Source organism: Leopardus geoffroyi, chromosome E1, assembly GCF_018350155.1.
Source record: "Leopardus geoffroyi isolate Oge1 chromosome E1, O.geoffroyi_Oge1_pat1.0, whole genome shotgun sequence".
NCBI lineage: Eukaryota > Metazoa > Chordata > Mammalia > Carnivora > Felidae > Leopardus > Leopardus geoffroyi.
The window spans coordinates 52,525,224-52,543,089 of NC_059330.1; the positions used below are offsets into that span (position 1 = coordinate 52,525,224).

General features: G+C 42.5%; 2 long non-coding RNA genes across 3 annotated transcripts in view; one reads left to right on the forward strand and one right to left on the reverse strand.

Moving 5' to 3' along the window:
• LOC123603993 overlaps positions 1–17,356 on the reverse strand; it is a 60,336-nt gene extending 42,980 nt beyond the window's left edge. Inside the window, exons 1-2 of the long non-coding RNA XR_006715161.1 lie at positions 17,065–17,356; positions 11,287–11,365 (exon numbers count right to left, since the gene is read on the reverse strand). This is a non-coding gene — a long non-coding RNA (uncharacterized LOC123603993). The remainder of the gene's footprint in view (positions 1–11,286; positions 11,366–17,064) is intronic.
• On the forward strand, positions 5,148–11,409 carry LOC123603994. Of its 2 annotated transcripts, none has more exons than XR_006715163.1 (5): positions 5,148–5,330; positions 5,777–5,914; positions 8,363–8,471; positions 9,668–9,746; positions 11,292–11,409. It is a non-coding gene; the product is annotated as an uncharacterized LOC123603994 (long non-coding RNA). The 2 variants fall into 2 exon arrangements; XR_006715162.1 differs by having other exon boundaries at positions 5,149–5,297.
• Positions 17,357–17,866: the final 510 nt, after the last annotated feature.

A 17,866-nucleotide genomic window follows, 5' to 3' on the forward strand; every position in this document is an offset into this window, starting at 1 on the left:
AGAAGATTAAGGCTTCCCAAGTCTAGTGCAAACCCAAAGCATTTTAGGACTGAACGAACCTCAGTAGAGAACAGCAGAGATGCCTCACTGGACTCAGGCTCAGTATGCTATTATAAGGAGCTGTTCAGAACCACTACTCCCAGTCATGAGGACTGGACTCTTTGCTGCTCCCCCCTTCCTATGTGTGTACTGATGTTTATTTCATTTCAGTTTCCCCTAGTCCCTCCTCCAACCCAACACTTGCAAGTTTTTGTGGGCAAGTTAATCAAGAGTTAACCGGTTTTCAAAGCAATGGGGGCTTCTCAGTGTAGGACCTTTATTCAAATAAGATTTTCTTTCTCCAAAGTGGAGTTTCTGCCAAACTTTCCTTTTCCCCTTCACTTCACCCCTACTTCAGGAAGGTGAGAAATGGAAGGAAAAGTAGTAGCAGAGTATTTAACAGTGTCGGAAGTCAAGACACATTACCCCTTCGTTATCCCGAGGCTTTCCAAATGGAGTCAGTGCTGCCTGGAGTGTGTGCTCTCGCCGTCTTCTTGCTGAGTGCACTGAGCAAGGCAGTGAGCTGCGCTTTTCTTAGCCAGGCCAAGGCAAGCAAGCTGGATGGCACTGGGAGTGCTGAAAGGCTCCTGGGTCACTTCGTGGTATGCAATGAATCAGGAACTCACAAAGCTATTGATTCACGTTCGGGACACATTAAAACGTACAAGCAATCTCTGTTGTGGTTTTCATTTCCAATTTTTTAATATGCCTGTGTGTGTAACTTATGTGAGATCAGATGAATTCAGATGAATGTTACCCTTTGACAAATAATCTTGATAAAGTCTTATGCTTAGGTTCAGCCCTACTAGCAAGCTCCTTTCTCATTTAGAAGAATATTCTTCCAAAAAAAAATTTCTTCTCTCGTACATTTGTTTCTGGTTTGCTGCTACTATGATACTGCATATTGTGTGTGTGAGAAAGAGAGTGTGTGTGAACATTAAAAGGAAGCACAGTCAGGGGTGCCCGGGTGGCTCAGTCAGTTAAGCATCCACCTCCTGATTTCGGTTCAAGTCATGATCTCGCAGTTTATGGGTCGGAGCCCCAAGTCAGGCTCTGTGCTGATGGCATGGAGCCTGCTTGGCTTGGGATTCTCTCTCCCTCTCTCTCTGCCCCTACCCTGCTCTCACACATGTACATACTCTCACTTTCTCTCTCTCTCTCTCTCTCTCTCTCAAAATAAAAACTGAAAGAAGAAAAAGGGGGAAGCACAGTCAAATAAATAAATAAATATATATATATGGTACAAGGCACAGAGCTAGAAACTCAATGTGATGGTCAACTTTATATGTCAACTTGAGTGGGCCACGGGGCACCCAGACATTTGGGCAAACATTATTCTGGGTGTGTCTGTGAGGTTGTTCCTGACCGAGAGCAACACTGAAATTGATAGACTGCACAATGCAGATTATTCTACTCGTGGGCCTCATCTAGTCAGAGGAAGGCCTAAATAAAAGAAAGCTAGCCCCTCCATGAGTAAGGGGGAACTTCTCCTGCCTGACTAGTTTACCTAAGATATCATTTCACTCCTGCCTTTAGACTCAGCTGACATATTGGTTCATCTGGGATTTCTAGCCTGTGAGTGTTCAGAATGGAGCATGGCTGGCTCTTCTGGACCTCCAGTTCAGAGCCAGTTCACTGGATACCTATCTCGGGACTCAGAAGCCCCTATAATCTCATGAGCTAATTCCAATCAATTCTAGCATATACACATACTGCTTCGTGTTTCTCTGGAGAACCCTGGCTAGTACGGTCAGGTTCTAGTCAAATAACTGCAGGATTTTAGGGGATTCAGTGAACTCTCTCAGGCTCCTTTTCTCCTCTTTCATGGGGAAAAAAAATGATCAAATGCCTCCCAGTGCTAATGAAATGATTAAAAAAAAATAACAAAAAAAGATAAATTGCAAGGAGATCCCAGAAGTACACATCAGACATACACTCATCACTAAGAAAATTAGTCTTATGGTTTCATCCAGCAGAACCTACCAATCTTTCAGTTTTGACTGGAAATAGGAGACTTACCTCTCCAACATTAACAATGTAGAGCTGTTTGCTGGCTTTAACCATTGAAATCTTTCTTATTCCTTCTAAAAACTAGTCCCTTTGATTAAAGCAATGGGAAGGTCATTCATAAACATATTCTGACAGTAAGTAAAACACAGGTGCTTAGCATAAAATAATTGAATGTAGAGCTGTCTCCATTCAGAGAAAAATGGGACCTAAGATATTTTGGGAGGACAGACCCTCTTTTTAAATTGCATTCCAACTCTCAAATGATTATAAAAAGGGGCACAATTTACCACTGTAAGTAAAGTCTTCATTTCCTAGTTCAAATTTCTGGTGGACATAAGATTAAGCTCGACATTTTGAAAACCATTTACATTAGATTGATTTATACAATTATACATCCATGCCACATCCTACCCTAACACAATACCGGGTACGGTTAATAATTTCCCATTTAATAACTGCGTCAGTGAGTGAGTGACTAGAAAGCAATATTGTGTATCTTTAGAGAATACAAACTTTGAATCAAATGGACTGGAGTCCTGCCTTCAGCAATTCCTTAGTATATGACGTTGAGAAAATTACTCAACCTCTTCAATGGTCAAATAGAGTGGTTTTGCTTTAAGGAATCAATGTATTGCCTGCTGTGCACTTAGCAATATGCTTGGCAGCACATACTAAGTCTTCAGCAAATACTAGCACTGAGTATGAGGATGGTCATCTATAAATTGATCAGAGGTAAGACTGTTCTAGATTCTACCTACTTCCTACTCAAGGAGAATAACCCCCTTCTCAAATTGTTGTTCTTTCTTTCCACGCAAAGGAATGAGAACAGAGAAGGGAAGGCAAAAGAAAGACTAAGGGAAAAGCTAGAAGGTGCAGCTCTAGATAGAAATAGTAGCACTTCACTGTTTGTGTTTTGAAACGAAACACTACTATTCAACTAAAAACCAGGAGTTTCCATTATGAGAATATGCTTTATTTTCTGAGTGCTAACCTTCCCCATGATTGTTCTTTTCAGACTCAGAGTTTACTACCATTTCCCAAAAGGGCTCCCAGAAGAGCATTCTAAAAGTTACATTTTGGGGCGCCTGGGTGGCGCAGTCAGTTAAGCGTCCGACTTCAGCCAGGTCACGATCTCGCGGTCCGTGAGTTTGAGCCCCGCATCGGGCTCTGGGCTGATGGCTCAGAGCCTGGAGCCTGTTTCCAATTCTGTGTCTCCCTCTCTCTCTGCCCTTCCCCCGTTCATGCTGTGTCTCTCTCTGTCCCAAAAATAAATAAACGTTGAAAAAAAAAAAAAAATTTAAAAGTTACATTTTGTCATGTCCCTCATCTGCCCAAAATCCTGCTGGCTTCACATCCAATTTAGAGTAAACCCCAAAGTCCTTGGCTTCCTCACTGTGCCTCCAGCATGCCTTTGGCTGGCTATTCCCTTTGCGTAATGCTCTTCCCCTAGAAGATCATATGTCTTTCTCCCTCACCTAATCCCAGGCCCCTGCTCAAATGTTCCTTTATCAGAAATATCTTCCCTAGTCAGACCCCCCGCCCCCACCATCAGCCTCTATTCTATTATCCAGTGTCATGCTTCACCATAGCTCTTATTGCCACTATAGGTTTATTTGGTTCTATATGTCATTACTTCCTGTCCCTCCCCGCCAATGCCACCAGAATGTCAGCTCTGTGAGAGTAGAGACAGCACAGAGTTTACTGTTCCTACATATAAAGTCTCAACAAATGACTGGTATACAATTAGCACTCAAACATACTGTTGAATATATAAATGAATGGGACTAAGGAAGAAAAAGATGGAGGAAGGTAGACAGGGTGGGAAGAAAAGTGAGAGGGAGGGACAGTTATTCATGACCAGAGGATCAGCTTATTGAAAAGGATTTCACCCGATAAAGTATACTGGTTATTGTGCCTTAAAATGAAGAAAAAATGGGACACCTGGTGGCTCAGTTGGTTAAGCATCCGACCCTTGATTTCAACTCAGGTCATGATCTCCAGGTTCTCTACACTGACACAGTGGAGCTCGTTTGGGATTCTCTTTCTCTCTCTCAAAATAAATAAATAAACGTTTAAAAAATAACAAGAAAAATACAATGAGGAAAAAAATAATCACAAGAAATTTAAGGAAAGCAGTCAGGGTGGCTAATGAAACAGAGAAGAGAAAGGAGGGAATGATAACTAATATATATTTTGCCTTATCTCCTTCTCGTCTTTATGATTTTGAGGTGGAAGGTAAAGATATGCTAGGAGTCCAGTACTTATCACAATATTATGAAATAACATTCCAGAAAGCAGCTCAGGTTTTCCTATCCTACAGATAATATAAGAAGGTGGAAGACATGAATGAGGGGAGATGGATTTTGCATTTCCTTATAAACAACTTTAACTTTTCTAGACTATATTCTATGGCAGATACAAGGCTGAGTGATTGCATATACAATCCTAAATTCAGTTTTCACAATGACACTCTGAAAAAGATATTATAATAACTATTTACTGTTGAAGAAACAGAAGCCCAGAGAAGTAAGTGATTTATCTCAAGGTCACACTGCTGTTTAAGTGGCAGAATGTTTGGGCCAGGCCCATGGATTTTCCTGCAACCTCCTGCTGCCTCAAATGGATATAGCAGATGTTACTTCTTAGCATGTCCACGAGCCTTAGACGAAATTCACAAACAAATTTGTATTTGTTGCCAACCCCCTCGGAAGCTTACAAGAGACAAAATATATGGACCACTTCTTCTACGTTATAGCATCCTCTAGAGAGGTTACGAGCAACCAAACAAACCAAAAAGTCTATTGGACACTTTGAGGGTCTTCTCAGCTTTTAGGCCAGATCAGAACTCCTCTAATTGGCCACTTCCTCTCTGTTCTCCTGAGAGCTCCAAATTGGATTAATATCTTATCTGATCTGTAAGTGCTTTTTCCTCTTTGTGAGCAAACTTATCCAGGTTTTCCCAGCTTGAAGGCTGCCAATCTCTTGGTGAAGTCAAAGCAGTAACTTTCTTATTCTGTTACTAGCTGCACTGGGTTAACTCAGATTAGGAAAAATTATCACCTTGTTTTTAAAGAACTCTGATTTCATAGGGGCCATTGTTATGCTAGTTTCAGGAGTTCTGTCCTCTGAGGTCATGAAATACAGTAGCTACAAGAGGTGGAAACGATGGATTAGAAGAGAAAAATGAGATCTCCCTCCTCTTCCTCCTCATTAATATCTCCAAAGATCTTGGAGCCCTTGCCAAAAATGTGACTGAGCCTTCACATGGGTTTTCAAATCAGGTTCAATGTTTGCTTAAGTTATATGACAATCTTATCAGTTTGATTGCATATACCCATTGGAGTTCAGCTTGATTTTAGGTTTCTAAAGTTGACTTGGTAATTTCTAATAGATGTCAAATATTACAAAGGTTCAGATGTGAAGCCAAACATATTTGGGCTGCAAGTTTTTGGAAAGCTGGAACTGACTCTCTTGAGAGCTTTCCAGTAGGGATGGGCTAGTGTTTCTTTGCCAAGTTTAGAACCAAATCCAAATCTAAGAGGTTTAGAGCTCAGCCTTGGCTGGAATCTTCTGGAAGTTGAGGGGGAGTTGTTTTATTTTCCTCTAATTTAGCAAGCTTTCAGAATTATGTCCCAAGGGAACTGTGTATAGATATTCAGTGGCTCTGAGAAAAACTCCCTTAAGTGACTGTGATTTTTAATGTTTTTAAGTTTTTGATCCTACACAGGCAAATGCATCTGCATTTCTTATTTTTCACTGTCTTCATGTGATTGACTGGGTCCTATCATTGAAGAAAACTCACCTCTGTACAAGCCTTAGGAGACAATTTCTTCTCCCCCGCCTCCCTGCCCCACTAAAGTTAAAGGTAAATCACTCCTCCAGGACAAATGGTTTGTGCCCAAAATTAATACATCCAAGAAAGCAGAAGTTGTTCCTTGGCTCCAGGGGAATTATACAAATATCATTTTGTCTGGGCCCCACTCTCTTCCTGTTTATGGAGAAGCTGTCATAGAGCTGAACCGATTAATGGAATGAATGAATGGTAGAAAGCAAGGAGTGGCCCCTATGGACTGGACAGGACCTGTATAGAAAACGGAGAGGGCTGGGAATCAGGGGACCCAGATTAAAGTCCCAGTTCAGCCACTCAATCATTCTGATCTCCCATTCACAAGTTATTTAATTGCTGATCTTGCTTGTAAAGGGGGAAAAACAATATCTGCTGTATTTACCTTGAGGGAAGATGATATATATGAAAGTATTACATAATGTAAACATGCAAATAGACAAAATTCTGGGAACTGTAAAAAAGTGCTTACCCTGAATTTTGTAATCTGCATCCATTTTAGAGAATATGAAATACGATCTGCTTAGACAACCCAATGTCATTATAGTCCTTTAACATGATGCAGTTTTTAAGGAACAGAATTACTGACAACTATGGAAAGCTTTAAAAAAATCTCCTTCCCAAATGGAACTCTCTGAGTTTCCTTCCCCCCACCAAAAAGATCTCCTTTAAAAGAAAGAGTCTGGAAAAGACCACTGATGAGGACTGCCCCAAACTGGCAATGAGCAAGGCCTCACTCTTCTTACTCAGGACCAATTAATATTCATATAGACCCAACCTTGAAGGGATTTAGCCCCAGCATTTCATAAAACTGAAGCAATCCATCATCTAAAAGGGCAAAGAGGCAAAATTTCTGAGCACTTTTCCTCAAACTCCATCAGAGAATATAAGCTCACGTTACTTCCCCTCCCCAAGCCTTTCCTTCTTTATGAAGTGAGACTATTGTGGGCAACCGTGGTCTTGTAATGCATTTTTGGCGGGCCAAGGCAATACCATGGCTTCAGAAATTCTCTTTAGTAGAAGTTGGCCAGTGTTCTATTGTTTGCATCTGGGACATGGCCAGTAGAGTTCGGACATCTGCCCACTGTGTTAGCTCCTTGGGCGCCAGTGGGCTGAAGCTCATTATTCCACTGGGAATTATGCCTCTATTCTTGAAAAAGGGAGTGACTCACCAACAGCCCTCTATCACATCTGACATTTGGAGGACGAAAATCTCTTTTGAGTTCCAAGTTTAGTTGTGAGTGAGTTTCTTATTCTGACCAAGCTGATCCATAAAGGTACTGCCTGACCAAGCTTGTGTTTGGTCATCACACTGGAGTTGCTATTTAGTAGGAAATTTGGGAATTCATTTCTAGACATGCTTACGATTGTGCCAATCCAAATGGTCAGCCCCCTCTGGCTGTAAAGCCAGAAGATAAAAAGAGAAAACAGTTGCTACAAGAGGCAGTGGGGTAATGCTGGTGTGGTATAAGAAGGTGACAGATTTCTCAGTCCTTGCAGTAATTCCGCTCTTTCCCTGTCACTTTCTTTTTAATCTTATTGTAACCGATTTCTAGTCCTTTGAGAAGCTCAGTAAACATACATACTCTAGTTCCCTATTTCTGTCATTAGCTAATTATGGCGCGTTGGAAAAGTAAACCTAAGGTTCAGTATCTATGCCTCAAAAATGAGGACTATATCAGTGTTTGCCTTACAGAACGGCAAAACTTTAAATACTTAGCACAAGAGCATGGTGCCTAATAAGTGCTCAGTAAATGTTAGAGCTAAAAATGATGATGGTGCTTACGAACAGCTTTTAGCACAGTATTTAGCATGCAACAATGACTGGATACATGATAAGAAGTATTAAAATTACTACATTATTATTTGTTCTAAGTGAAGGGTGAGAAGAATCCAGTTGGCTTCTTTCCTCGGGTCTATTTACAGATTTTTTCCCGTGGGGTCAACACATGGCTTTTGCCAGACCAGAAACTGAGGCTTGATCTTGAAATACCATCATCTCTGCTATTCTAAGACCTTGCTCCCTAGTACCTGTCTACCAACATTTTAGTTCTTTAAGGGGTTCCAACCTGGCCTTCATGGCTAACAATAGCCAATAACTTCCAGGAAAACAAAGAGCAGGATATTGAGGTCTTTTGGCCTTTGCAACAAAGAACAGCTGGATCCAATTCAGAGCCTTAACTGAAGAAAGAAAGAATAATGGACAGCCTTCCACTGGTCATGTGTCAGCCACTACAGGCTGTGTCTCTACCACCTGCAGGAACAGATTCAGATGGAGCATTTTTATTAAGGAAAATCTTCCTCCAGATCACAAGCAATGACCCAGTGAGAAACCAAACTTGTAGGGAACTGGTTGACAATACCATCCTAGGATGTTGCAGCAAGGAGTGGCCTTTCGAGTGGAGAGTTCTAGTTTCAAATGTTGACTGCCCCCCTTGGGCAGCTTTATTTATCCTTTCTGTGCTTCAGGTTCCTCATTTTACATAAAGAGGAGGGATATAATAATTACATAACACTTCAGAAGGCTGCTGAGATTTAAATGAGATCTTGTTTGTTACAGCACGGGCCACAGCCTGCGGTAAGTAGTAAGTGTCCAATACTTGTCAACATGGGTTAGTTCCCCTCCTCTTTCTCAAAGCTTTCCTGAATGTGTCGGGTGAGTACAATGGTGGCAAATATACAGTGGATGCTAAGTAAATGGCACTTTCCTAAAAAACAGTGAGGAGCCCTGAGGCCTATGCCCCTGGGAGTGTTAGTCCAGTGCAGAGTGTAGTGGGTGGCTGGAAACCAGCAAGACAGCGTCAGCTCTGAGCTTCTCGAGGCCCATTGTTCCCCCACTCCAGGTTGCAAATTACTGCCATGGCCTGCTTATTATTACTTCGACTCCTCCTTCTTCTTCCACATTTCACTGGCTTGCTTGCCTGCCCTTGAGCGTCTCAGGGAAGCCCTTCCCACACCCTCCAGGGAGTCTGCAACACAGCCCAGATGCTCTCAAAGATTAGAAATACTTTTAAGTCTAGTCTAAAAAAATAGTCCTATCCTTTGTCTCAGGCCATTATTTCTACTCTTACCAATTTTGGAGGATGCAATTTCCCATTCTTCATTTATAATATTTTGCTCAGGGTATTTATAGATTGTCAGCCTATATATCAAGTCCCCTGCTTGATTACACCATATAAATTCAGTCCTATTTATAAGCCGAAGCACTACTACTAGAATAGGAATTAAATACATTTCTGGTTTTGGAGGCAAACAAAACTCATTTTCTAACTCAGTGTCTCTCTGGATGAAACATTAGCCTTAACCTATGAATTAGAATTTTTGTGCCGCAAAAATCACCTCATTTTGGAGGCAAGAAAGGTAAAGCACTTTCCTCAAGTGATACCATCCTGCTAATGGCAGAATCAAGACTTGCACCCATGTAGCCTGATTCTCCGGTCAGGTGTCTCTTCACTGTCCTAGGATATCTGATCTGGTCATTCAAAATTTAAACTCCTCTGCATCCTATGTAAGTCCTCTGGTATATGGGTGCCATATACATGTCCAGGGGACTTTTTTCCACTCTCAGGAATGACTTGCCTCACCTGTCTACCTGGAAAATAAACTCACCCTCCAATGTCTAGCTCAATTTTTTTTTCCGCAACTGTCCCGAACATCCTCAGAAAAAATCAGTTTCTTCTTCACCTGAATGCTAATAGAGTTTTGCATATGTCTCATTTGTAGAGCACATTGCATTGAATTATAGTTCTTTGTTTATCTTTGCCTCTCCACCAGGCTGTGAATTTTTCAAGCTTAGGAATTATATTTTATTCATCCTGGTATCCAGAGTTCTCCAAAGAGTTTCCAACACATGGTAAGCCTTGAAACCTGCCCCATCTTTTTGTTTCTGCTTTTATTCTGTTTGTTTACAGATGATAATTTTCATGTTAGTGGCTTTAGGGAATAATAATGACTTATATAGAGTATAACTATTTGCTTTTGACCAACATCTAAATATGTCTGAACTACTGTGGATATCTTGGACTTCTAGGAACTACAGGTAGTACTACTACTAATAATAATTGAAAAACTTTGCCTGGAGGATTGGGTAACTTTGTGCAAAGAAACTGAGAGAAAGTTCACAAAATCAAAGCACTAAATAAAATAGCCAAAGGCTTCTCCTTTATGTTTTAAGGTAGCATAATTTGCTAATCTTTAAAGAGTCTAGAATGATCTAGAGGCGCCTGGGTGTCTGACTTCAGCTCACGTCAGGTGGGTTCAAACCCCGCATTGGGCTCTCTGCTGTCAGCACAGAGCCTGCTTCAGATCCTCTCCCTAGCCCCCTCTCACCCCTCCCTGACTCGTACACATGCGCTCCCACACTCTTTCTCTCTCAAAAATAAATATTTAAAAAAATATAAAAAATAAAAAGCCCAGAATGTTCTACCTTTGACAAAAAGCAAAACAAACAAGCAAAAGAAAAAAAAAAAAGAAAAGAAAGAGAGAGAGAAAGAAAATTTAAGATGACATATATGCCAAAGTTTTAATGTCAAAGAGATTAAAATTAAACTGTAGCAAAATAAAAACTTGCTGTTTTGGAAAGTAGATAGTAACTCCAGTATACAAACCTCTAGTGACTTAAAATTGAGTCTTTTATCCCAAAATGGCAATGAAGTCTCCAACTGTAATTAAAATGGAATTCTTTAAAAAGTAATCTGAACTCTAAAGTATACCCCATCCTTGGGAGATATCATGGATTTCTCAACTGTGTAAATTATTCTTTAATATGTTCTACTCCAGTTTGCAGCAGAAATACAACACTTAGCAAGCGGCCTAGAAGCTGTGAAACACTAATGCTGAATGACCGAGACTGCCCCCTAAATATTACCTCTATAGGCAAATTCTTACTTATGAGACCCTGCGGGGAGTCAGTCCACCCACCGCCACTCCCCATAACCCTCTCCTGTTCCCTGGGACTAAAAGAGCGATGACTTCGAGCGTATTCAGTTTCCAGTGTGGCTTGCCCTGGGATTATACCAGATTGATATTCGGAGCCATATTTGGTTATTCTTGGCACCAGACAACCACAGTTTCTACCAATCAGGTTATGGCGTGCTATAATGGGAAGTCATAACACATTTAATAAAGCGGAAAACCAAAAAAAAAAGGAAAAAAGTTCTAATGCATGGACGACATAGAACTTAACAGTAATAAAGGAAGTAAGACAGGCTTCAGGCATGTATTTTGTCTTAAGAGCAGAGCACAAACACCATTCAACACAAACTAGAAAGACAAAGCAGAACAGAATCCTGATATGTTGAAAGCAGCCAGAGTCAGAAGCTATGAAGGTAAAAGTTATTTGACACAAATGCCACTGTTTAGATTTCTTAAAGTTCTGTGTGAACTTATCTTACCTTAGAGACTGAGGAGAAGGAAGAGAAGTATCAGCTCATGTATAGAATGTCCCACAGATCACAGTAATGACTCTCTCAGCTGGAAACAGAAATAAAAGTCTTATCGATGGTGTTAGTGTTAGATGATGCATGTGTGTTTGTCCAAACTCCGTGAAGAATTTCAAATGGCTTGATCCTAAGCACCAATTCCTGGCCAGAAACACACTTTCCTTCAAACACATCTAGTCTATTTTTTTTTTCTTTTTTCCTCAACACCTCCCCTAACCTTACCAAAAAGAAATATTTTATTTTGATTTTGTTCTCTCCTCTTCTTGCTATTTGGCATAATTATAAGTCACATAAATAATGACCTGTATTGGCTACTGGGCCCAGTGGAGTTAAGAGGACAAAACAAAGGGAATGTGTTAACATGACTCTTGGAAAGAGCACAACTGAAATGCATGGTTTAGCATCTGACTGGAAACTGAATCTTAGCTCTTCACTTGACTTCTTTATGCCTCACTGTAAGATGAGAATTATAAAAATCAGTATTTCAGTTAATGGTAGCTAGCTCACTGCCTGACAGACAGTTGGCACAGACACACATAATTTTGTATTCTACCATCACAAACTTGTTTATAAATATATTATTTTTCTATTTCGTATGTACATACTTTTATGTATTTATACACATATTTGCTGTGACATGCAATTGTTATTATATTTATCTCCAATTATGCATTAAGCAATGAGATAGCACAATTTAGGAAATAAGCAGAAAACAAGATTCAAATGAGGTTCTTCCTCTTCTGTAAGTTATAATCGGGAGGTTGGGCAGGGAGTATTCAATTCAACAAAAAAATTCCAAAATAGTTGACAAGACAGGCCAGTTTCCCCTGGACAGTCCTGATTTATGTGTGTTGTCTCAGCATACTTATTAATAGCTCCCTCCTTGGGAAGAGTGTCCTGACTTGATCAATTAAATGCTCACACACTAATGGCCACATGCGGTAAGATAAACCTGAGAGAAGGAAAACGTTCTCAAGGGCACCCGAGCCAGGATAAAGCTTGCTAGGGTTAGGCAAGATCTAGGCTGATGAGGGGAAGTAGCCATGTGAAGAATAAAACAGAAGCGTGGCAGGAACCACCAATTTCAGAAGAGTATTCTCTCTCTCCCTCTCCCTCTCTCTCTGCCCCTCCCCTGCTCGCTCGCTCTCTCTCTCTCTCTCAAAATAAATAAACTTAAAAGAAGAAGTAGGATAGAGCAGTGAGTGCAAAGATAAAAGCACAAGGGTCTATGAAGAATAGGAGAAAAATTGAAAAACAGAGGGACTATGCAGTTCCAAGGAGAAAATTGTAAAGGATGGCACCAGATAGATCGGTAGTTATCAGCTCTTAGGAGTTCAGACGGTTTGGACCAGTCTATTCTAAAAGCAACACAAAGGAAGAAGGTGTTCTGTTTACTTGAATGGGAGGCTCTGCCATGAATGTGGGAAACTGCAGGCATAGAAAATAAAGAGCCTGTTTCATTTGGAAGCCCTTGGGGGACTGTTTATTTTACAACAAAGTAGTATCACTTTGTTTGTGGCCTCCTTCTTCCAGACGGTAGACGGGATCTGGCTAAGAACCCCAAAGCATGCAGCATCCATTTCACCGCTGAGTTTACATTTCAGCAGAACAATTCCAGAATGAATCATTGCACGCACAGGTTGTTGGTTATGCCCGGTTTGAAGCCCATTTTCAAAGCTCTTTTCTACTTTGTGTTCAAGGCTAAGTTTGCAGAGATTTATGTGGAGATTTCTTATTCTTCTTGAAAAATATAAAATCTTTCACCAGAGTATTTTTCTCACTCAGTGAGGCAGTGCTGGGCCTCCTTGTTGTTATTCTCCGTAAGACCTTTTCAACTTCCACTCAAATCTCTAGCATTTTTACTTAAGAAAGGAAGGGAGTAGTTGAGAAAAGAAAAATAAGCCCCCGACATGATCTAAAATGGGATGGGAAGTGAATGCATCCCTTTCAAACCAGCAGAATGTGAGAGAGAAAGCAGTAACTCAAGGGGACAAAACGGTGTGCCATCAAATAGGGAACTGATTTTAGGAGGATTCAATTTCTCAAAATCCCCTACTGCTAAGACCCAGCCTAATGTGCAGTAGGGTCTGAGGAATGGGTAGGTGCCTTCAGCGATGACAGTAGCTCAACACTGGGAAATAAACCTCATTAAAGAACGACTATGATCAAACATTACATATTCAAAAGGATGCGGCACCCAGTTTACAAAGAGAGGATTTCATGACAAAAGGAATCTGGGGAATGAGCAGGTGGTGAACTCAAACCAGGCTCTTCCACTTACATGCTTTGTGGCCTTGGACAAGTATCTTAAGCTCTCTGAGCCTCAGGTTCTTCATACGTACAAGGGGGAAATAATAGTACCTACCTTGGAGGATTGTTATTAGGATGAAATATGTATAAAGTACATAGAGTAATCCCTGACACAGAATAATTGGTTTTTTTCCCCCTTTTTTTTTCATGTTTATTTATGTTTGAGAGAAAGAGAGAGGGAGAGGAGGGAGGGGGAGAGGGAGACAGAATCCGAAGCAGGCCCCAGGGTCCAAGCCATCAGCACAGAGCCTGATGCAGGGCTCAAACGCACAAACCACGAGACCATGACCTGAGCCGAAGTTGGACGCTTAACCGACTGAGCCACCCAGGTGTCCCAGAATAAGTGCTTTATAATGACAACAGTAATAGCAAAAACCTACCAATAATTACTACTCTAAAATTTCTGTAAATCTAAAGTTTATGTTTCTATGAAATTATTTCAACTCCGGCTATGTTTCTTCCACCTCCTTCAAATCTTCCTAAAACCAAGAAGAACGTGTAATGCTTAGAGCAAAAACTACCAATTCAAAATTTGTAAACAAAACAACTCGTGCTATGCTTTCTAAATTTCTGCTAATACACCTACACACACACCAAGTCCCTTAGTGATAAGAATATTTGCCCAGGCGAAGATGGTAAGGCCAGACACTATGGGGAGCTAGGCAGGGTCAGAGTTTATCTTTATAACTCTTTGTCTCAGTTTATAGAAAAGGAAAGGTCCCAGCTTCCAGACAGCCATGAAAACAAAATAAACAGGCATGTAAATGAGATGTGTTTTGGATGTGGGTTTGTATATATTGGCAGGAAGAGCGGTGAAACTTTGACTCTACTTTCTTATTCTTTCTTCTGTCCCCCTCAGTGCCAAAGGAGTTATTTTTAAAAGCATGGGTTCGTGTTTTTGATCATAATGTTATGGCAAAAGGGGAGATGACCTTTACATTTAGTTAGTGGCTGTTATGCAATCAGCAGGCCCTACATGGCAGCACTTGACATCTGGTCACCAATAATTTGGGTATTCTACAGCTCTTTCATTTGCCCTCACAATTAAACAGACCTCAGCAAGCCCGAACGTGGTAAGATAGTAATTTATTCCTTCATTCATTAAAAGAATATATATTCCCTACCAAGTTCTACCAAAGCATCTTCCAAAGCCCAGTCTGGTATGGAATAATATGCAGAGATAAGCAAGTGTGCTAAATCTCTACCAACACGTGCAGAGGCATTAATCCAACTCTGCGCACCAGGACTGAGACAGAACTTAACAGCTAAGAGCACTTCTATGTAAAACCCAAAGGATAAAGAGACGACCTACAGAAGCAGCCACGTGAGATACAATTCCATAGGAGACCTGGGTTTGTAATTTAACAGGTTCATATCAACAAGAAGAGACTGAATGTCATGATTTATATAGCGTCCTAATTCTTCAGCATGTCAATTCTTAGTTTTGACCACTCTGTAGGGGTTAAGTTCTGGGACAATTTTCCTAGAGAGAAGAATGATAATTTCTGGCAAATAACAACAAATGCTGACTTTGTACATTTTATGCACTATTTTTTTTTTTTTTCCTGGAGAAAGGGGAAAGTAAAATCTAAATTACTTCTGTGGCCTAATATTTTTTTCAGCCCTTACCTGAGAGACCAATGAAAGCATTGTCTATATTATTCCAAAATGTTGACAGAAAACTGATTCAGTAAATGTTCAAATAGTTTTCTTTATACAGAATTGAACAACTTGGAAAAATCTCACTATGCCACCAACTAAATTTCTCTATTTTCTTTGGATATTTGGCAATGGATGGTCTAAGACCACATTAAAACATATTCACATAAAACCTGTACTCAGGGAAAAAGAATACAAACTCATCTGATCCTCATTGCTGACCTTTTGTTATAAAACGGACTTAATTTTTCAAATCCCAATTCTCTGCTCCCATGATGGCATTCTGCAGGGAGAACTGTTTGTAACAAAACAGGCATCAAATGAGATCTGATCCATCCAAAGAACCCAAATAATATCTCTTAAGGAGAGGGTGGGGGGATGGGAGCTCATCCTATTCCTACAGAAAAAGGGTAAAATTGAAATGGTGAAAATGAATAATGTTTAAAATGTGTATTCCTTTATTTGCATCAATGTAAAGAGTCACCCTCTGCACATCAGTGGCTTAGCCCAACAAAGATTTCTCTCTCACCCAAGCAGTGTCCACTGCTGATGGCCCTGGGCACCCCTCCCCCAACTGGCTCATGGGTCTGGATTCCTTCTGTCCTATGGTCCTGCCACCTTTGGAGCCCTTTGCTTCTAGCTGCACTGACGATGGAGACAGAGACAAGGAGATAGAGACAGAGACAGAGACAGAGACAGGGGGGATGGGAGATGATGCTGAACAGACTTGAAAACAGTAACAGACATCTGAATGACACCTGAGGGTCTAGGGGTTCTGACCTCTCAGCCTCACTGGCTTTAGTATTTTATCTACCAACAGCCTGTTCCACAATCCCTGGATCTTCATAAATCCCAAACACTCCTCTTTGAGGGCAAGGAAGGAGACCAGCGGACAGGCCAACACACAACTGCCAAGTAGCTCACAGCATCTGTAGGAAACGCAGCGATCACACTTCTGACAAATGATGCGGCCACCTCTCTGTACATGTCTTCTCCCCACTCTTCAAGCACCTGAGATAAATGAGTATGCATGGCTTTTCAATGGCCCTTCCACTATAGGGGCGCCTGGGTGGCTCAACTGGTTAACCGTCCCACTCTCGACTCTTGACTACTCTCAGGTCAGGATCCCAGGGAGGTGGGATCGAGCCTGGGATTGGGTTTCGCGCTGAACGTGGAGCCTGCTTGGAATTCTCTCCCTCCCTCCCTCTCTGCCCCTCCCCTGCTCGCTCGCTCTCTCTCTCTTTCTCTCTCAAATTTAAAAAAAGAAAAATAAAAGAATTAAGGGGAAAATATAGCTGTTCTACTATATTAAGAGCCGGGGTCTGTTGAAAGCAAGACAACAGGCCCCAAAGGGCGTGGTTCTGCGAAGCCCCCACCGAGGCCTGATCGGCATCCGCTCGCCGGGAACTGGAACCCCACTCCGGTGGATCGGGAGCCGCGGGGATCAGCTCCCGGGGGGGGGGCCGCCTGCCCCCACGGAGCCCTGCCGGCCCCCAAGGTCCCCCCCCCACCCCGCGATGGCCAAGCCGCCGTTTCCCGGAGGAGAACTCCCCCGCTTCCTCTAAGACCCTTTCACTTCCTCCAGTTCCTCGCAGGCCCTTTCCGTCCGCCAGTTCGCCCGCGGCGAGTTCTGAGCGAATCAACACTGGAGTCGGTTACTAGGCCTCCGTTTACCTCGTATCGGCTCTGGGGTCAGAAGAGGGGACTGGAAAAGACACAAACACACGCCCCCTGGAGGAGCGAGCCGCAAGGCCCTCGTACCTGCCCAGCCGCCGAACCTGCCGCTCGCTGGCTGCCTCTCCAGGCGGGGAGGCCCCGTCTCGGGATCCCAGCGTCGCAGTCGTTCCCTTCATGGGCTTTCAGGCTTCATGTGAGCGTTTCGGTTTCCAGGCTGGGTGTGGAAACTGTCGGCCGGCGTCCGGGCTGACTTCAAAACCAGGACGGCCTCAGACTGGAGTCAGACAGCGCCGACGTCAGAGTGAGCCGACGTCAGGTGGGTCCGACGTCAGACTGCGTTCGACGTCAAACCGGGGTCCACGTCAGACCGGGTCCCACCTCCAACTGGGTCCCACCTCACCCTGGGTCCTACGTCAGACGGGCCCCCAGCTCAGAGCTGGTCCCACTTCAGCCCCGGTCCTACCTCCGACTGGGTCCCACCTCAGACTGATTCCCACCTCAGACCGGGTCCTACCTCCATCGAGGTCCCACCGCCAACTGGGTCCTACATCACACTGGGTCTCACACCACGCTTGGGTCCCACCTCACACTGGGTCCTGCCTCAGACGGGACCCACCTCGCGCTGGTTCCCACCTCACGCTGGGTCCCGCCTCAGACTGGATCCAGCCTCAGACTGGGTTCCATACCGCCCTGGGTCCCACATCAGACAGGTCCGACTTCACATGGGGTCCCAAGTAGAAACCATAGGGGTCACACTGTGGCCAACATAGAAACCGGACCGAATTTAAGTGGGAGTAGGATCCAGGGTCAGACTGGAGCCAGTGAGAGGCCTCAGGTGAATAAAATTGTGTTTTAAGGCTGCAGAAGTAAGTTTAACCTTAACAAA